At 42.0% G+C, this 17,340-nt stretch overlaps 1 long non-coding RNA gene across 1 annotated transcript; it reads right to left on the bottom strand.

The window, feature by feature from the left end:
• Nucleotides 1–232: 232 nt before the first annotated feature.
• On the bottom strand, nucleotides 233–16,565 carry LOC127378586 (uncharacterized). Its single transcript, XR_007888084.1, has 3 exons — nucleotides 16,355–16,565; nucleotides 4,106–4,245; nucleotides 233–622 (listed from the first exon to the last, which is right to left on the bottom strand). It is a non-coding gene; the product is annotated as an uncharacterized LOC127378586 (long non-coding RNA).
• Between the last annotated feature and the right edge of the window lie 775 nt (nucleotides 16,566–17,340).

Raw genomic sequence — 17,340 nt, 5'->3', positions numbered from 1 at the left:
GTGCGCCCTCAAAGGGACGTTTGTCCCGCCACAAGGGTCATTCAGAACGCACACACATATACAGATAAAGACAGAAAGGAGCACACCCTCTTCTGACTGGACAAATGGACACTCGGTCACTCTGAGTGAGGCACTTCAGCTCCACTTTAATCGCCTCGTACAATGAAAGTAGAGGACTTTGTTTTTGATGTAAAGACTTAACTGTGCTTAGGAAAAAAGAGACATAGAGCAATTCTTCTGTTGTTCTGTTTTTATTATTATATATTGATTAATCAGACAGCCATAAACATACATTATTGGTGTTCTGCAGTCAGATCAGTGACATTTATTTCCTTTTATTTTTCTTACAATGTCAAGAAAATGCATTGTCTCTGTCCTCTGCAAAACACCTATCTTTGTGACCAAAGTACGGTTCAAAAGTCGATGAATTCTCTCCATAAATGAACTTTTTAGGACACCTCAACTAAACTATCTGCTATCTGAACAATTCAAAATCACCACATTGGGACACATGGTTTTCACGGGACAGCGATGACATGTACTTCGTCAAATAGTTTTGCAACATCTGCTACACAAGCTTTTACTTTATCCGGTGTTTGGTGTTCGACAGTCCTGAAATGCTCTACAGAGGGACACAACAAAACAGCAATAAAAATGATGATTTCCTCAATGGGGTTTGGAATTAAAAACCTCTGCACATTTCCGACAAGAAATTCCTTCAAATACAGTACAAGTGTGTTATTTGACATTATGACAAAGTTGCAAAACTTGACATTTACCTTGGCAATGATGTAGTCATGCCCTATACAACACTCTTCTCCTCAAATTCATTCATAAAACCACAAAAATCATGCATATCAATCATTATGAGCATTCTTTTGTCCTTTTATGAGCACTGATCATCACATTTCACATGGCATAAGGTTAAGAAAATCATGTACATGATGTGAAAATTTCCAGTTACATAAACTGATAAGTCTCACCTCGGCTCTGCCAAAATACCTCATCAAACAGTATATCAGAGAGGAGCTGGCGATAGAGTATTTTCAGTAGGAGACATGACAATGTGACATCATGCTGAGGGTAAAATGAGCACAAGCAGAGATATATTTTAAAAAAAAAATTCTACCGGCTCTATCCCTGAGCTTCACTGACAAAAATGTCTTTAGGTGGTGAGGATTATGGATTAATCTATAATAACTAGTGAAGGAAAAGAGAAAGGAAAAAAAAAAAAAAAACACTCTCCCGAGCCCCCGAGTCTACCATACCACCACGAGAAATACAGCCTCATCATCTAATGTTCCCACTAATATTCCCAAATTATATCGTTTAGACCTGTATCAGCGCTGGAGAATTAATCATCGTTTCTCTGACACTGCCCGTCCCCAGAGTTCATTAAATAAACTATATCTCCCCCTCTAATTTCTGCAAGTTGTGGAGATTTTTCTCTTTTTTTTCCCCCTCTTTTTGGTCCCTGCACCCAACCCCACCCCTCCATTCCTTGATAATCTGTTTATCCGTAAGTGTCACATTACATTTGCAAAGCAGCTGGGGGGACCACTGCCATCTTGTATGGAGGGGCTTGAGTGTGATTACCCGGCCTCATATTTGGCGCGCACTCAGACTTGTCAAATCCTTTGATCTGAACTGTCTTCATAATCACTTCAAAAAGTCTTCCTGAGAGCGTGAGGGCTTTACAAATGGGCTTCCCACTATCACAGGGCTACACTCTTCCTCTCTCTGAGTGTGTCTGTGTGTGTGTCTATATGTCTGTTTTAGTTTCTACTTCTGTATGTGAATGATTGTCTCTTTCCTTGTCTTATTCTGTGTGTGGTTGTGTGTTTTCTGGACATTAGAAAAATAGCTGATATTACACAGATTCATAACACATGGAAATAATACAGGAAAGCAATACAGGACTGTACGCTGGCTAGACACCTTCTTCAGGTCAAGGTATGTGAGGATTTCATGATTATCCTGATTTGATAGAAACATACATCGTCACATCCCTACTAACAGAATAGTTGTCTCTCTCTATGGCTGCCTGTTGCCGTGTCCCATACTAATCTAATACAGTCGAGTATCAGCAGGACAGCGCTCCTATTAAATGATTTATTCATGCACAGACGTTTGAAGGCCATTGCACAGCCTAGAAACTGGCAGCAGTGTAACAACCAAGCACACTACATGACATAATAGGGCACAACATCGGAGCCAAAAGCTAAGTTGCGCCCATCTATGCAAGAAAAACAGTGTGTTTCATTGTTTCGTGCTAACAGGAAATGATGCAATGTGCGTCAATCAAACTGCGATTTTGGAGAAAGTAACATTTTTCCAAATGATTTAATACTGTGTTATTTTGGTTTACTCTACCTTCTTCAGCTGGCTGTGTCCTCCCCATTTTATAAGTTGCATTATATTTACCCTCCATTTGATTTGAGTGTGAGAGTCCCACAATGCAGCAGTGACTACTTGACAGTCCAACAATACAATGTGCCACTTTTTAAATGTGAAAATTAACAATCATGTGGCATTACACCTGCCAGTGATGATAATTTGTAAGTGTCTTGAATCTCAATTTACTGCGCGTACGTCCTCCATTCCCTTACACTCATGGGTGCTGAAAAGTGGAGGGTGCTGAGCATCTGGCATAATAAAAACCATTAGTTCATAAAAAAGTTTAAACGTATGACTTTCTCCTTTTTTACTGGGATTTACATGTATGCTGGTATTTATGGCAAGATTTTGCCATAGGTTTTGCCTCAGATTTTTTAGCTTAAAAGTTATAAAAATGTGTGTAAAATGTTAATGTTAATAACTCTTGAATAGGTTATAAATTATCCTAAGCATTCAAGTGAATTTAGTATATATGGATAGATTTTCTCTGCAACCCTAACTGTGACTGACTTCTAGCGTCACTATGGGACAATTGTGTCCATTGCATTGTGGGACAGTAGTGTACATCAACAGCACAGGTGATTTATTGTACTTACTTTAATGTATTTTACTTGAGCATTTCCATTTTCTGCCACTTTGTTGCCACAACATTAGAATGCTGCTAATATTAAGGCACAGTATTAAACCAACATGGTAATAAATAACAATTCAACACTCTGCAAGGAAAGCCGCTCTACATTACGAACACATTTGATACTTAAAGTGTATTTTGCTGGTAATACTCTTAGACAGAACTTTTACTGGAGTATTTTTACACTGTGGTATCAGGACCTTTACAGACTGTGATTGACATCCCTCCCACTCCACCTAGTACCTAGTCACATCACATAACCCCTCTCTAACGAGCCTCTTTCTCTTGTCTCAGTTCAATTCGAGTCAGATTTATTGGTATTAGAAGATGTTGTCAGAGCTGTATGGACGCTGTTTAGTCATATGCACACATTATGTACAGAGTGTGTGATAAAGGCCTCTGCCTTGCTCTCTCTCACTCTCTTAGGGATATTTGTAGGTCTGGCCTTGTGGTTGGTGTGATGGATTTCATTATCCCAATAGCTGCATGTCTCTCTCTCTCTCTCTCTCTCTCTCTCTGTGTGTGTGTGTGTGTGTGTGTGTGTATTCTACCATTGGGTCCAGAAAAAAGGCCTCAACTGAAACAGACAATGGTGGCCTTTCAGCATATTTTTAATATCCTGCCCCTGTTGTCTCTCCCTCTCTCTCCTTGGTCAGACCTGAAGCCCTCTCTCTCTCTCTCTCTCTCTCTCTCTCTCTCTCTCTCTCTCTCTCTGTCTCTCTCTCTCACCATGTAGTGTATGGATGGATGGAGGCGGAAGTAGCAAAGGTGGAAGCGGCGGCGGCATCCCCCCCCTCCCCCCCCATCCCCTCTTTCGTTCTGCGTTTCAACAATAGCATTTGCATATTTTCATACTCCGTCTCTCTCTCTCTCCTCTCTCTCTCTCTCTCTCTCTCTCTCTCAAAGAAAACAGCCTGAAGCGTGAATACTCCAGCAGCGGGCGTGCAGAGGAAAACGGAAGCTGGGGAGACGGCGTGTCCGCTTTTGCTGAGGGAGAGAGACGGTACACGCACAGGCACACACACACACACACACACACACACACACACACACACACACACAAGCTAAGGCCCTTACCTCCAGAGGTTGTGCACCAGGGGGAGGATGGGGGACAAGGAGGAGTGTCATACTGTAGGAAGACCAAAGTTTTGTGTGTGTGTGTGTGTGTGTGTGTGTGTGTGTGTGTGTGTGTGTGTTGCCAGGGGACTGTGGCTCTGCTGAAAGGGGAAGAGACAAAACAGAAAAACAGACATTAGAATCAGATGGGTACACTCAATAAGTAATAATAAGTAAACAAAATAATCAAATTACAGGAAAATATTACTACGAATATACAAAACCGGTAAGTACATTTCCGTTGTAATTTCGCCATTTACAGTACATTTCTGAGGCAGATAATGTACTCCATTACATTTATTTGACTCCATAGTACATTTTTGTGCTGTACATTCAACATGCTGTTTGTTTCGTCTCTATTTTTCCATCGTTTTTGGAGAAGCACGCATTGACCTAAAGAGAGTATCAGGCCGCTGTGCGCTGATTGTTCCATTCAGAGAGCAGATTGATTCTTAATCAAGCAGCCACAATGAAGATCATCTGTTAGATAGAAATGTCGCTCTATTGGATTTAATTCACTGGGTGCTAGCGGTACAATATGTGTCTCTCGTTGACTCCTGTGTTCAGTTTGTTGTTCAGTTCAGCTGGTATGAACATTTTTACACTCAACCCAACAGTAAAAGCAAAGACTAAAATCAGCTCTGCTTTGACTGCTATGAACATGCATCAATTCATAAGATGTATATCCATGTGTTGGTGATTTTTCTAGATACACTGAAGGATTACGTTTTCTGAGAAACTAAATGAATTAAAAAAGCCATCCGATTATGTGAAAAATGAACGGCCACAAAGCCAGGAGTTCCTATATTTGCTTTTAATATTTTATTTTGGTGATAATACTTGCTTTTACCTGCTTACAAAGGCTACTTTTACTTGAGCTAAAGTTCTGTGCACCACTACCACCACACAAAACCACTTTTGCCAACAGAACTGGTCTTCCACGTCACTTTTGAGACTTGAAATCATAATCTACGACATTTTCAGGTTTATATGAGGTTCGATTTGTCCCAAAACAGATTTGTGCAGTTATTTGTTGCCGTCCACCGCCTGTAGCTCGGCCTATAGCAAGTTTATGAAAGCTTTTCCATTTGCCGGTCCAAACACTCAGTGTCTCTTTACTGGGAACATGATGTGTTTTCAGTTTGTTTGGAGTAAGCAGAAGAAGAAGAACAGGGTACTTAGCATACGCAGTGATGGCCCTGCAAAAAATCCAGCTAAGAAACTAAAATGTCAACAAGAGAAAATGTATGTAAAAGGACAAAACAGTGCCGCCTACACTGTTTGATTGACAGGTGATTTCTGGAAAGTGCAGCACAGGAATACAGTAACACGCCAGTGAGCCACCAGAGATGGTGACACATGTTTATTTTTCCTAGTTGTCACCAAAGCTGCTTTGTTTTCTAGCTCTTGTAATTTTGCCATTTTCCTGATTCAAGTCTTGTTTCTAGAATCTTCCTGAAAGAAGTGAAACTAATCGGAGACAAGTGGAACTGTGTGTCATTTTAAGAAAACAATATTGGCTAACTGACTCTGAGGGTGTGAGTCTGTTTCTGAATACAGATAAAGGTATTACTGGGACTGTTAGTGAAACCAACCGAGTAACACAAATCTGAACTTTCCAAAAATACACAAAATGACTGCTGCCTAACCTTGAGATCAGCTGTTTCCTTAAACATTTTGCATATGAACAGACATTTAAACATCAGAATATGGATCACAGCGCTGACATGGACTCCTGTGGGTGCAGTTTTTCCTAAAAGAAGACTCAAAGACATACAGTGAGATTACTGGGAGAACAGAGCGGCGTTACGTAACACTGTCATTCAGAGTTTTAGCTGGGGAACACACAGGTTGGATAAATGTAGGCTAAACTGAGTTTCCGTGGCAGATACTGACGACGTACTGAGACGTGTGTGAGTCATTGTTGGGAGGATTTGTGTTTGTGGACTGCTAATCCGAAAAGGTCTGCGACGAACACAGCCACGCACGCCGGAGAGGACTGAATTTAAAACACGCACCCTCGCCTGCACAGTCACCAACCACAGGCGTAACCGCTGAGAATTGGCCATGCTTTGCTAAGCTTTCGTCTCACACCTACAATATGAAGGTTACAGTCTGAGGAACAAGACGCGCAGCACTGTGCAGAGGAGAGAACGGCGTGCTGCATGTAATTTCATTTTACATGACACCCTGCATTATCTCAAGTTCAGTTATACAAAGGAGGCGTCCCTGTGGAAGACCTTGATTTGGAGGTTGTAGGAACATAATAAAAGCTTTCAGTCTTTTTTCCTATTTTGACAATGAAGACATCCACATGAGCAGTGATACTGTGTGAAGCAATGTATATTAATACCAGCATGTGTGGTGCCATATGTCGCTTTGAAAAGTAGAAAAAAATGTGTTTTGTCCCAAATTGACGACACGTGACGTGTTGAATGTGACACTACATGTCAGGCAGTGTGAAAAAATATTTAAAAAGTGAAAACTATTTATATCAAGATGGAAAAAACCTGTTCAAATCCTCAGAAGGGACGAATTTAATGTGATCCTGCTCGGCTGAAAACAAATCCTGGTGTTCATTTTTGAAGAAAAATCCTCGCCAAAATATGCAACAAATGGAGAAGCGCGCACGCACTTGGCCAGTGCACATGTTCACGCACGGTCGACATCACTTCCTGGAATGACGAACTGACAGTGCACAACCAAAAGCCAAAAGCTGAGAGGGATATTTGACTTGACAGTCCATGCTGAGGCAATTTTCCAACATTGGTTGAACAACAAAGTTCTATTGTGCTCTATTCTGTGCTGCATTGTTTAACTCTCCTCTAACTACTCGTCATTTATACAAGCTAAAGACAAAAAAAACCAAACTCTGAAATGAAAACAGAGGAAAGAGGTTAGTAGTATAAGAGTCCCCCCTCCAGTCTTGTGACATATTTCCTAGCCTGGTTTGCAGTCTGCACTAAGGCCTGCTTGGTGAGCAATGTGTGGTGGGTGTGAGCTCAGAGGGGTCGGCGGCCAGCGTGCAAGCCCCTCAAAGCTGCTTTTGTGATGCTGCTGGCTTCAACGCTCACGCCAGGCCTGGACGAAGAAGGAGGGAGGAGATGGCGGGGAAGGGGGCGGAAGGGGCTAGCAGCAGCTCTGTGAAGCAGGGAAGAGAGAGCGTGCCTATAAGTGTGGCCAATCATGCTACTATAGAGGCTTTGCAGTTGTCTCACAACCAGAAATCACGTCCGGTGTCTCTACTCAAGACTGTGATGTTAGAAGGTTAAAAGGTCACAAAGAGGGACTTTTATCAACTTTTGCAGGCGCGAAGGAATTGAAACATAATATTTAAAAAATGTGTTAAAGTCACAAACTAATGGGAAAGTTTGCAGTAGTCGGGCTAAAGCACAGTCGAGCCTTTGATGAAGACCAACAAACATCCAATAGCTGAATAGCTAACCAGGCTAATTTACCAAGGCAATGTTAGTGATAGCATGTTGATTTTGTCTATAAATGTATCAAAATAATATTTCTAAAGCACTATTCCATTGCAAATTGCTCAACAGAAAAACAGACAAAGTAACAAACGATTGAGAGAGTACAGAGAGAAAAAAATGACCCAAATAAAGTCTAAAGAGCTCAAAAGAGACGGGGATAAAAAAAACAAAAACAAGACCACGTAATGCAGAAATACAAAAATATTTTTAACAGATATTAAAAAGATGCTGCCATGGAGGTAGTGAGACTAATTTCCACAGGGAAGCAGAGTTTTCTTTTCATCTTTAAGTATAATAAGGGGGAAATTTTAGTGCAGTTGTGTTGCAGGATCTGAGGTTGAGTGCAGGTGTGTATGGGCACAAAAGCTCACAAATATATGCTAGAATCAGAACACAGAGCTCTGTAGAAGTAAACCTTAAAGCCTCTAAAAATGTGGCGTTAAAACTTAGGTGTATCTCTTAAATATTCATAGCTAAACGAGCAAAGTTAAAGTCTGAAAAAGAAAACATTCTTACACCTAAAAACAACCCGACAACAGATTTTCATTCTGAAAATCCAGAAATCTCTCTTGTTAAATAACCCGACCGGTCTCAAGTTTAGAGGATGTTTGTGTATTCATGTAGGATCTAATGGTTTATAGTAAGAAGCCGATTGCGAAAACAGGTTTTCTGGGCCTTTAGGTTTGGACCAGGGTTCTACTGCGGGGGAAAAGCTCATCAGTGTAGGGCATAGGTTGCTTCAAAATTGGTAAAACCTTAACTAAGGCTTAAAGCAAAGTTTATATTAGCTGGTGCATGAATCGGATGGGTTTGAAACCAAGCAGTGATGGTTACATAGCTCAGAAAGCAAATTCTATCGGATGAAAACAAAATCACTTGACCCAAGATCATTGAATCTCACTGAGGGAGCTCAAGTAAAAGCATAATGGGCTTTTCATAACCACAGCTGCCCAGCCAAGTACCTCCAACATGGCCGACAGAGGGTGAATTGCATCACCTAAATGCCCTCTTTTCCAGCTGACATCGCTGCATGTTTGTAGCCTCTAGTTTACCCAATATGTATATGTGTGTGTGCAAGAGCTGTAAGCCCAAGGAGGGGAAGAGGGAGAGTCATTTGGAGGAAGATGTATGTAAACCCATTTCCAAACAAATGGGCCTGACTGCACAGCAACAGGGAGAGGTGCCATAAGCGTCCGGCGTGCATAATGCCCACATGAATCAAGACTTCCCGGCTGCTAAACGTGACCACACAAGCTCGCGTATGAATAGCACATGTCACCCGCGGCCGCGTATCATCAACAACAGTCGCCCGACCCCGACAGCAAAGCCCCGATTCTGAAGTTGAGAGCCACTGATCATTATTATGGACGCCTTGAAGCTGCAGCTAGCTAACCACGCTCAGCCAGTCGTACATGTTTACTCGGTGTGTGTGTGTGTGTGTGTGTGTGTGTGTGTGTGTGACGGAGACGCAGTACAATATAATACATGCAAAACCTACATCTCCGAACACAGGGTTCTTAAAGTGTGGCCTGAGGACAAACAGGGGCCCTGTGGAGGCTTTTAAAGGACCATACAACTTAGTTTTAGCCCCTTAACTACCAGTGCATGTATACTTTTGAGAGTTTTGAATGTATTTTTCCAGCTCATGCAAGCAGCCATTGATTTCCATTAATTTGGATACAATGTGGAAGTCAATCCGCACACTTTTGAAACAATTGCGCAAGTCATGTTTCTCTGTTTAAGCATTTCGAATGCATTTCCAGTTCCAGAAAGCCATTGGTTTCCATTCATTTCTTATCTTTGCTCTTAAAACTTCCTTCAGTTTGTAATCGTCACTGCAGTCTGCACTCATTTTTTGTTAATGTTGCATTATCTTCTCATTAAGTCTAGTGTTTTACCTTATAACAGTTATGTAACTATAGCAAAAATAAATACAGAGAAGCAAGTTTTAAGAATCTGTTACGATTGCGAAATTAATTAAAATCAATGGCTGTCCGGGACAACTGGGGGGAAAAAATATGCAAATGTATAAAACAGAAATCAAGAGTGTAAATGATTTGCAGCAATAATATAAAAAGTAGTAATTTGTGTCATACAGAAATGACTGGATGCCAATGGGGGCCTGGACTGGTTGGTTGGAGAAATACATTCAAAACACAGCAACCTGATTCGCTATTTGTAGTTCACAGACAAACGCTTGTAAAATGGTCCTCAAGAGTTGCTTAAAAAATAAAGTTTACTATCATAATAATCCCTCTAAAACATAATGATCTTTTAAGGGTATAACAACAGCAGTTAGCCCACATTTGCACAACAACACTGTGTTTTTACAACCTTCTCTAAGTGCTGATTTTGGAGTTTACAGCACATGCTTTTACTTTCCCCCTCCACCCAACCTGCACTGCTCCCATTAGAGCTGTAAATGTTCTGCTCATTTGCTAAGCATCATGGATCATCAGATGGACACTGGTACGTGATGGCGAACCGTTTGAGCTGTCTGCCTCTGCGTACGACTCACACCTGCACCTCCACACATGTATATACTGTACAAACACACACACACACACACAGGCTGGGTAAACTTTGTAGCTTTGTGCACAGACGTAAGGATACAGTGTGCACACTCACAGGCACACTAGATGCTACAAAAGCCAAATGCACCGCTTTCTGTGCTCTACAAGTAGAATTTCTCTATACATGCACACATACACACTTAGTCCATGCAGGCAGGCTGCCTTTACCCCCGAGATGCCTGGCTCTGAGTCAAGGCCCCCGCCGGCGACTCCAGCTCCCTCAAACCCCCTTAGCATACATGGCAGCAACAGTATGTGTGTGCAAGCATGTGTCCACAAACAAACACACAACTGTGTATGCATGCATTTCTCTGTGTGTGTGTGTGTGTGTGTGTGTGTGTGTGTGTGTGTGTGTGTGTGTGTGTGTGTGTTTCAGGGTGGCAGGGTTGCCTCCAACACGAACCCAACGAGGCCATCATTTATCCCTGATTGGGACGAAGGCAGGAGCGTTGAGTTTGCGCTACAATGCAGCGCCCATAAAGACCGAGAGACGACATTTCCTCCCCATTTCCCTCATGAATATCAAAGACGGAGGCAGCGCCACAACACATAAGGAAAAATTACAGCCCTATTATTTTATTTGCATTACCTGTAATAGGCAGCATATTGGGTGCTGTATTTATTGCCTTATCAGCACCGGCTTGGCTGTAAACAGTTGCTGATTTATTAGCCATCCAGGTTTTGCCCAAACATCACACGTAATTACTTAGCAAATAGTGCAAAGACGGTATCAGCCATTTTTGTTGTTTTTACTACTTTGTGGGTTTTGCGATGGATTGACCAGACTTAGCGGAGAGAAAGCGGGCAGCTTTGGTGTTTGGAGGTTGACGCGTATATTACAGATGGGGGATCTTAGAGGCTGGTTTTTCCTGCTGTTGGCTCGAACCCAGACATGCCTATAGCCTCGACAGGGAATCAGAGAACGGCTGTTATTTGTACAGCTCTATATCCAGAGTCACTCCTATCGGGGATGTGGTTAGTGTTGTTTTTTCTCTACCTGAGCGCCCGCTTCCATCCAATTATGTTGTTTGTCTTCTCAAAGGCCTCAATACCTCTAGCTTGCAGCCCCCTGCCCCCCCTGCTCTTCCACACACACTGTTCCACAAAGTTAGATAGAACTAGATCCATTAAGTTGGTGAAATGAGCAAAAAAAAAAAAAAAAAAGAAGCGCGAGAGAAGGTTACCCTAGATGCGCCCGTTCTTCTGTTATCCAATTTTACTGGGATTTGGAGTGATTTGCGCCTGGTTCCCCGAGGGAAATAAATACTTTGATTAATGTAATCCTGGGCAGGGAGGTGCCACAAACCCCCCTCCCCTCGACTCTATCCTCAGGGAACGTCACTGTTTAACAAACAAAAACAAAAAAGGCAGGGACTATGGAGAGACATGAACAGTGGCTACAAACCAGGCTGCTGCAGCAACCAGACTTCTATAGATTTGATTTCCTGCGGATTTAGTTTATTTATTAATTACTCTGCTTAATAACACAATATCGTTCTTGATTAGCATGTGTAATACAGACTAATAGAATAGAAAAATACCAGCGTGTCCGTCTACTGATTTGCATAGCTACACAATAACGCTGTGGTTTGTTTTGATGCTGCTGCTGGAGGAGGGGGTGTTTAGGCATGTGTGTCCATGCTGATGTGCTTTACATCTGTATGTGTGTGTGTGTGTGTGTGTGTGTGTGTGTGTGTGTGTGTGTGAGGTACAGAGAGAGAGAGAGAGAGAGAGAGAGAGAGAGAGAGAGGGATGTGGCAGAGACTGTGAAGCAACCAGCACCCAATGAGCAGTAGGTGGAGGGACGAGGGTGGGGGTGGGGTGAGGCTGAAGACTGACAGACAAAGCACCCAAACACACACACACACACACACACACACACACACACACACACCTTCTCCTCTCTCTCCTCTCTCCCCTCTCCCCTCTCTCTCTCTCCTCCACCCCTCTGACTCAGAAAGCTGCACTTCATCTTATCTTTGCAGATCTGTCCCCCGTCACTCACCTCCTCACCAGCCGGCACTAGTGGCTTTTTTTTCTGTGTGTGTGTGTGTGTGTGTGTGTGTGTGTGTGTGTGTGTGTGTGTGTGTGTGTGTTTTGGATCAGGCCATACAGTTAAATCTTTTCCTCCCATACATATTTTATTTAATTTTTTTGGTCATAATAAACTAACCTCACTGCAACTTTTGACCTTTTATTCTCAAATTAATTAGTGCCTCACATTTATTTCACATTAACACCATATTGTTAAGTGACAAATTTGAATCTGTTGCTCTTTCTCTCTGCACCCCAAAATAAAAACTTAATTAATTTGTCTAATTCAAACACTTTTCCTACGCTGTGAAAAAAAAAAAGAAAAAAACATTTCAATCATTTAATTCAGTGCCAAAACACACACATAAAAGAAACTGCTCGTAAAAAAAAAAAGCACACACCCTGTCCTCTAAAGTGCATTTTTCCACACTTTAAACCCAAATTATGACATCCCGATAGATTTCCAATCCAAAATCAATACCAGCTGTGCTCATACAGGCCTGAGTCTGATGTGAATGAGTACTGAGCACCACTGGAAGAGTCCTGTGATAACACTAAACATATAATCTTTACCTGCATGTCAGCTCATTGGCAAGCTGGAGGCCCACAGCTTAATACAGAGCAATTACCAACCCCACAGTATAAGAGGTGTATATGACGCTATACTGGCCCTTATTAATAGAATATTAATAAAGAGCCTCTGTCTCGTTTGAATGGGTTAAGAAAAAAGAAATCCCATTCATGTCTTGAAATTGAAGGCATGTGTAATGCCTACACTGATATTCAGTGTAGCCCATTTAATTAACGGTATAGTAGCTACATTATCATTAAGTGCTCCAAGTTGGATTCGGCTTTAAATCAACGTTTGGCCCTGACGTGAGACACACTCAACGTATGTCGTATCGGATTAGTGACTGGACCAAGGGGAGGAAAATAAATTATGTAGCCCATAGGCAACTTAAGTAGGCCATAATTAAAACGGCATGGAATTGCGTCAATTTAATCTGAATATGGGTGCAGAGGAAGCTACAGGCGCCCTACACTGCGTTTACCCACCTTTTCAGGCTCACATAAATCTGTTTGTCAGGTGTCATAAATTCATGGCGGCTGCAGAAAGTGGAATCAAAGTGATGAGAGACTGTGAGGATGTTTTATGAGGGGAGAAAGGATAGATTAATGTTGTGGGTAAATTGATTTTTGTTCACATCGGACGTCTTCTATCCCCCGTTAAATGTGATTACGTTCCTATTTTAACATATTTCTTAATTAAATCATGTTTAAAACAGCAGATTTTAAAGGAAAGAGAAAGGAAAAAAAATCCAAAATCAGTGCACGGTTAGGAAACGTGCATTCAGCTTTGTGATGTATTTTGATTGGAGGGGATGCAAGTTCATGGAAGCATCTTGGAGAATTAGGCAATCTGCTCCTGCAGGAATAAATAAACGGCCTCCTGCTACCAATAACCGTCATTGTGCAGCATGACAGAATGGGTGCATAATGCAGAGTAATAACCGCACTGTGCTGCCCGGACGCTGCTGCTGGTTTTAGTGGTTTTACTGGCGATGGAGGAGAATAAGGCTTGATAGTGGCGGTCAAGCAGTGCACTAACTCCCGGTGTGATTCATGACTCCTGCAGCCCTCATTTGCTCATTTATCTCAAAGTCCTGTTTCCACAAAGCCCCTGCTGCCTCTCACTTATGGTTTATAGGCGACTGCAGATGGCGACTGTCTTAAAAAACAGTCTAATCCCAGACTATTTGCATATCAGCTAGGGCTGTCATTGATAGGCCCGCACTGATCAATACCAGCAGGTTTTTCTTCATGCAGCTCCTGCAGGAGGATAATTATATGTGTGCGGGTCTAGGCTGCAATAAAACTGGGTGGGATATCTTTAAAAAATTGGATAATTAAATTAAGGTGGTTTAATTGCCTCTGGGATTGAGGGATGGACCAGAATATAGTCGGAGCCCTGGTTTTATTTGACGTGTAGCTTCTTTAGCAAGAGCAGGAATTAGTGTGTTATTTATTAAACAGCTTATGTGCTGCCTGTGACATTGTTTTTTTTTTTTTTTCTACATTGACCCTCGAAAATCTGTCCCCGTCCAGTCATTTCCCCTCCTCGCTGCTCGGTGATATCTTAATTGCCAATCGTGTCATGCAAACCATCAATTCATGTCTGTTCAGGAGACGGTGCGCCATAAAAATTGCAATAACGCACCTTTTACACTGCAAAAACACATGCATCCATGTCAGGGAGGTTGATTCATTCCGAGTGGAATCAGCTCACCAGATCAGACTGTGTCAAATAAATAAATAAAGTAATAAATAATTAATATAAATACGTAAAAATTATTCATAAATGTGACATAAGAAGGGCAGTTTTTTTTTTTTTTTTTTTTTGCAGTGTAAGCTTGTTCATATTTGCATCACGTGTGAGCGCGACACCTGGCGGCAGTTATGATATATTTTTATGTATGATGAAGCCGACAATGACTCCCAGAGTGTGTTACGCCTCCGACTGCTGCAGACCCCGCATGTAGGGTTTCAGTGCAGCTCGGAAATAACGAATGTGAGTCCAGAGTGTGTTTAAAATCCCAGTAATTTGCAGGGATAGCTTTGAAAAGTAGTGCGCTGCGTTACTTTCCCGTTACGCACCACACAATGAGTGGTTTTGATCTTATTTTAAACATCGCGATAACTTCAAGTGACTTTAAAAAAAAAAAGTCGTTATTTGGCTCAAAAAAAATCAGAAGTACCAACATCACTTAATATATTAAATTACAATCTAGACTAAACTGTAAAAAATGACCACGTTAAGTTAACATAAACACAATTTTTTTTTTGACAATTATACCTAAAATCACAAAAAGGCACTAAAACCATATTTCTTGTTCGTGGCACAGATGGAGTAATTTTCGTTACTGTAACGCGTTACCGGCCCTGGAGCACCGGTGCTGCTGGCCCGGGGACACCGAGGAGGCTCTTTTCATCTCGACTCCAGTGCACAAACATACAGCTTAATGCGACTAGTGTTTCCCCCTTTTATGGGGCTCACCATGGCTACCAAGTGCTGGGCTCAGAAATGCGCTCCCCATCAATGAAGGAAAAAGGAGTTAACCCGTGAGAAAAGAAGGAGGAAGAAGAAAAAATAATAATAACCCTCTAAAAAGCAAAAGTATCGCGGAGGAAAGAAAAAGAACCCCAAACGACTTCTCCACACGTTGTGGTTAATGTGTGATAAAATCCTGATGGAGTTTGGAAGTTGTGACATAAATAATCTGTAAAAGAACTGCCTCTGGGACCAGATTTTTTTTTTTTAAATAAATCTGTCGTTTTTTAGTTTTCTTCCTCCTTCATTCGCTCCTTGAACGCCAAAAAAACCAAACCAGCATTCATTACAATCACGGGCTATTTATAAGCTCCGTCTGTCTGTCTGTCTGTCTGTCAGCCTGCCTGTCTGTCTGTCTTGGTGGGTGCAGTTTACAGGACCGAGCTGCGGTCGACAAGCTGCTGTGTATAAAACTTTAAACAAACTTTGCAGCGGCGAGATCGATTTCTATTAAACGATTTCATATTGCACTTGCCTACGCGATCCCTCTGGAGGATTCAACCGAGGGGTCTCTCTCTCTCTCTCTCTCTCTCACACTCCCCCCCTCTCTCTCTCCCTCTCTCTCTCTCTCTCTCTCTCTCCCTGCTTAAAATGTGATTGATTGCACTTTTCTCCGGTGGACATTCACTACAAAACAGCACAGCTTATCCATCTGCCCGCTATTTATATATAAAAAAAAAAGCACCAAAAAAAAAAAGGCTGTGGCGCAAAAGCAAACAGCGCCGCGCGTATTGATTTTTACGCATTCAAAGGAGGAGGAGGGGAGGGAGGGGGGTGTAAAGGGAAACGGACACGCATTTGCAATTCGGTTTTAAATATAAGTTAGGGAGAATATGAGTGCACATTCGGCGCAGAAGTGAGCTTAGATATCGTTTTTAAAGGCAGCGAGCGGTCCATGGAGAAACATATCGCATGGCACAGTGGAGCAATGCGCCCGCGAGAAGGCGATAAACTCTTAACATTCCTCAAGCGTAAAAAAAAAGAAAATCCGCATAGATGATTGTTGACTTACCTTGTGTCCAAGAAAAAGGGAAATAGCTTCACATTGTTCACACGGAGCCTGTAAACGGTTATCTCCCTTTCCTACGACTCGGTGCTCCCTAAGATTTTCTTTCCTCTGCCTCAACTGAGCAGGAGCACTCCTCGGCTCCCGCTATTATTTTCACTAAAATATATGAAAATTTATGCAAATGAAAATCAGCACTAACTGTTCGTCTCTTGTTATACTTGGGGATGATTTTTTTTTCCTCTCCCCCCTTTCTTTCTTTCTTTCTTCCTCCTTTTTTTTTTTTTTTTTTTTTTTTTTGCATACAAAATAAATGAACTCCCCCAGCAGGGAACTTGGGGACCTTTTTATAATAAGCAAATAAATAATAAACACATCATATATCAGAGAGGAGTGTTGTTTTTGGTTTTTTTTAACTGCTCGTTGATTTCGGGCAGCATTTCTGGAGCAGCTTTTTGGCTCCTTTCATATATTCTGTGTATATATTTTTTCATTTTGAGGGGTTATCGTGTAGTGAGGAGCCCTCTTCTCTGCTCACTGGTGTCACGTTTCCACTGGCCGCCTGAGACGCCCTTTCAGAAAGCGTGCAGCGTGGATTGAACAGCAGCAATTTAGAGCGAAATCCTCACTGTATATTAATGAATGGAGGGCCCCATGGTTCTGGCCCCTAGCCTGCCTATTCAATGTAAACAAATCCACGAGGCTCCCTCGGTTTTGAGCCCAGTCCAAATGAAATCTACTGGGATGAGAAGAAGAAGAGGGAGGAAGGGGGGGGGCACTGGCATTGAGTACACAACTTCTCCCCTGCCTTATATTTGCACTTAAATCCCCTTTGCGTCAAAAAATCTTTGGGCCATCTTTGGTTTGAGGGGCTTACGGGCGGTGTTTGGGGTTAACGCGTGACATGTGGCTCTAACCTTTAGTACATAATACAGTTAATCCTGTCAGAGAATCACCTGCTGCAGGCCGGTGTGCGGGTCAGGTGGACTCAA

Source organism: Dicentrarchus labrax, unplaced genomic scaffold (assembly GCF_905237075.1).
Source record: "Dicentrarchus labrax unplaced genomic scaffold, dlabrax2021, whole genome shotgun sequence".
Classification (NCBI taxonomy): Eukaryota; Metazoa; Chordata; class Actinopteri; family Moronidae; genus Dicentrarchus; species Dicentrarchus labrax.
The sequence above is the reverse complement of the archived record's forward strand: the minus strand, read 5'-3'. Positions and strand labels throughout refer to the sequence as shown.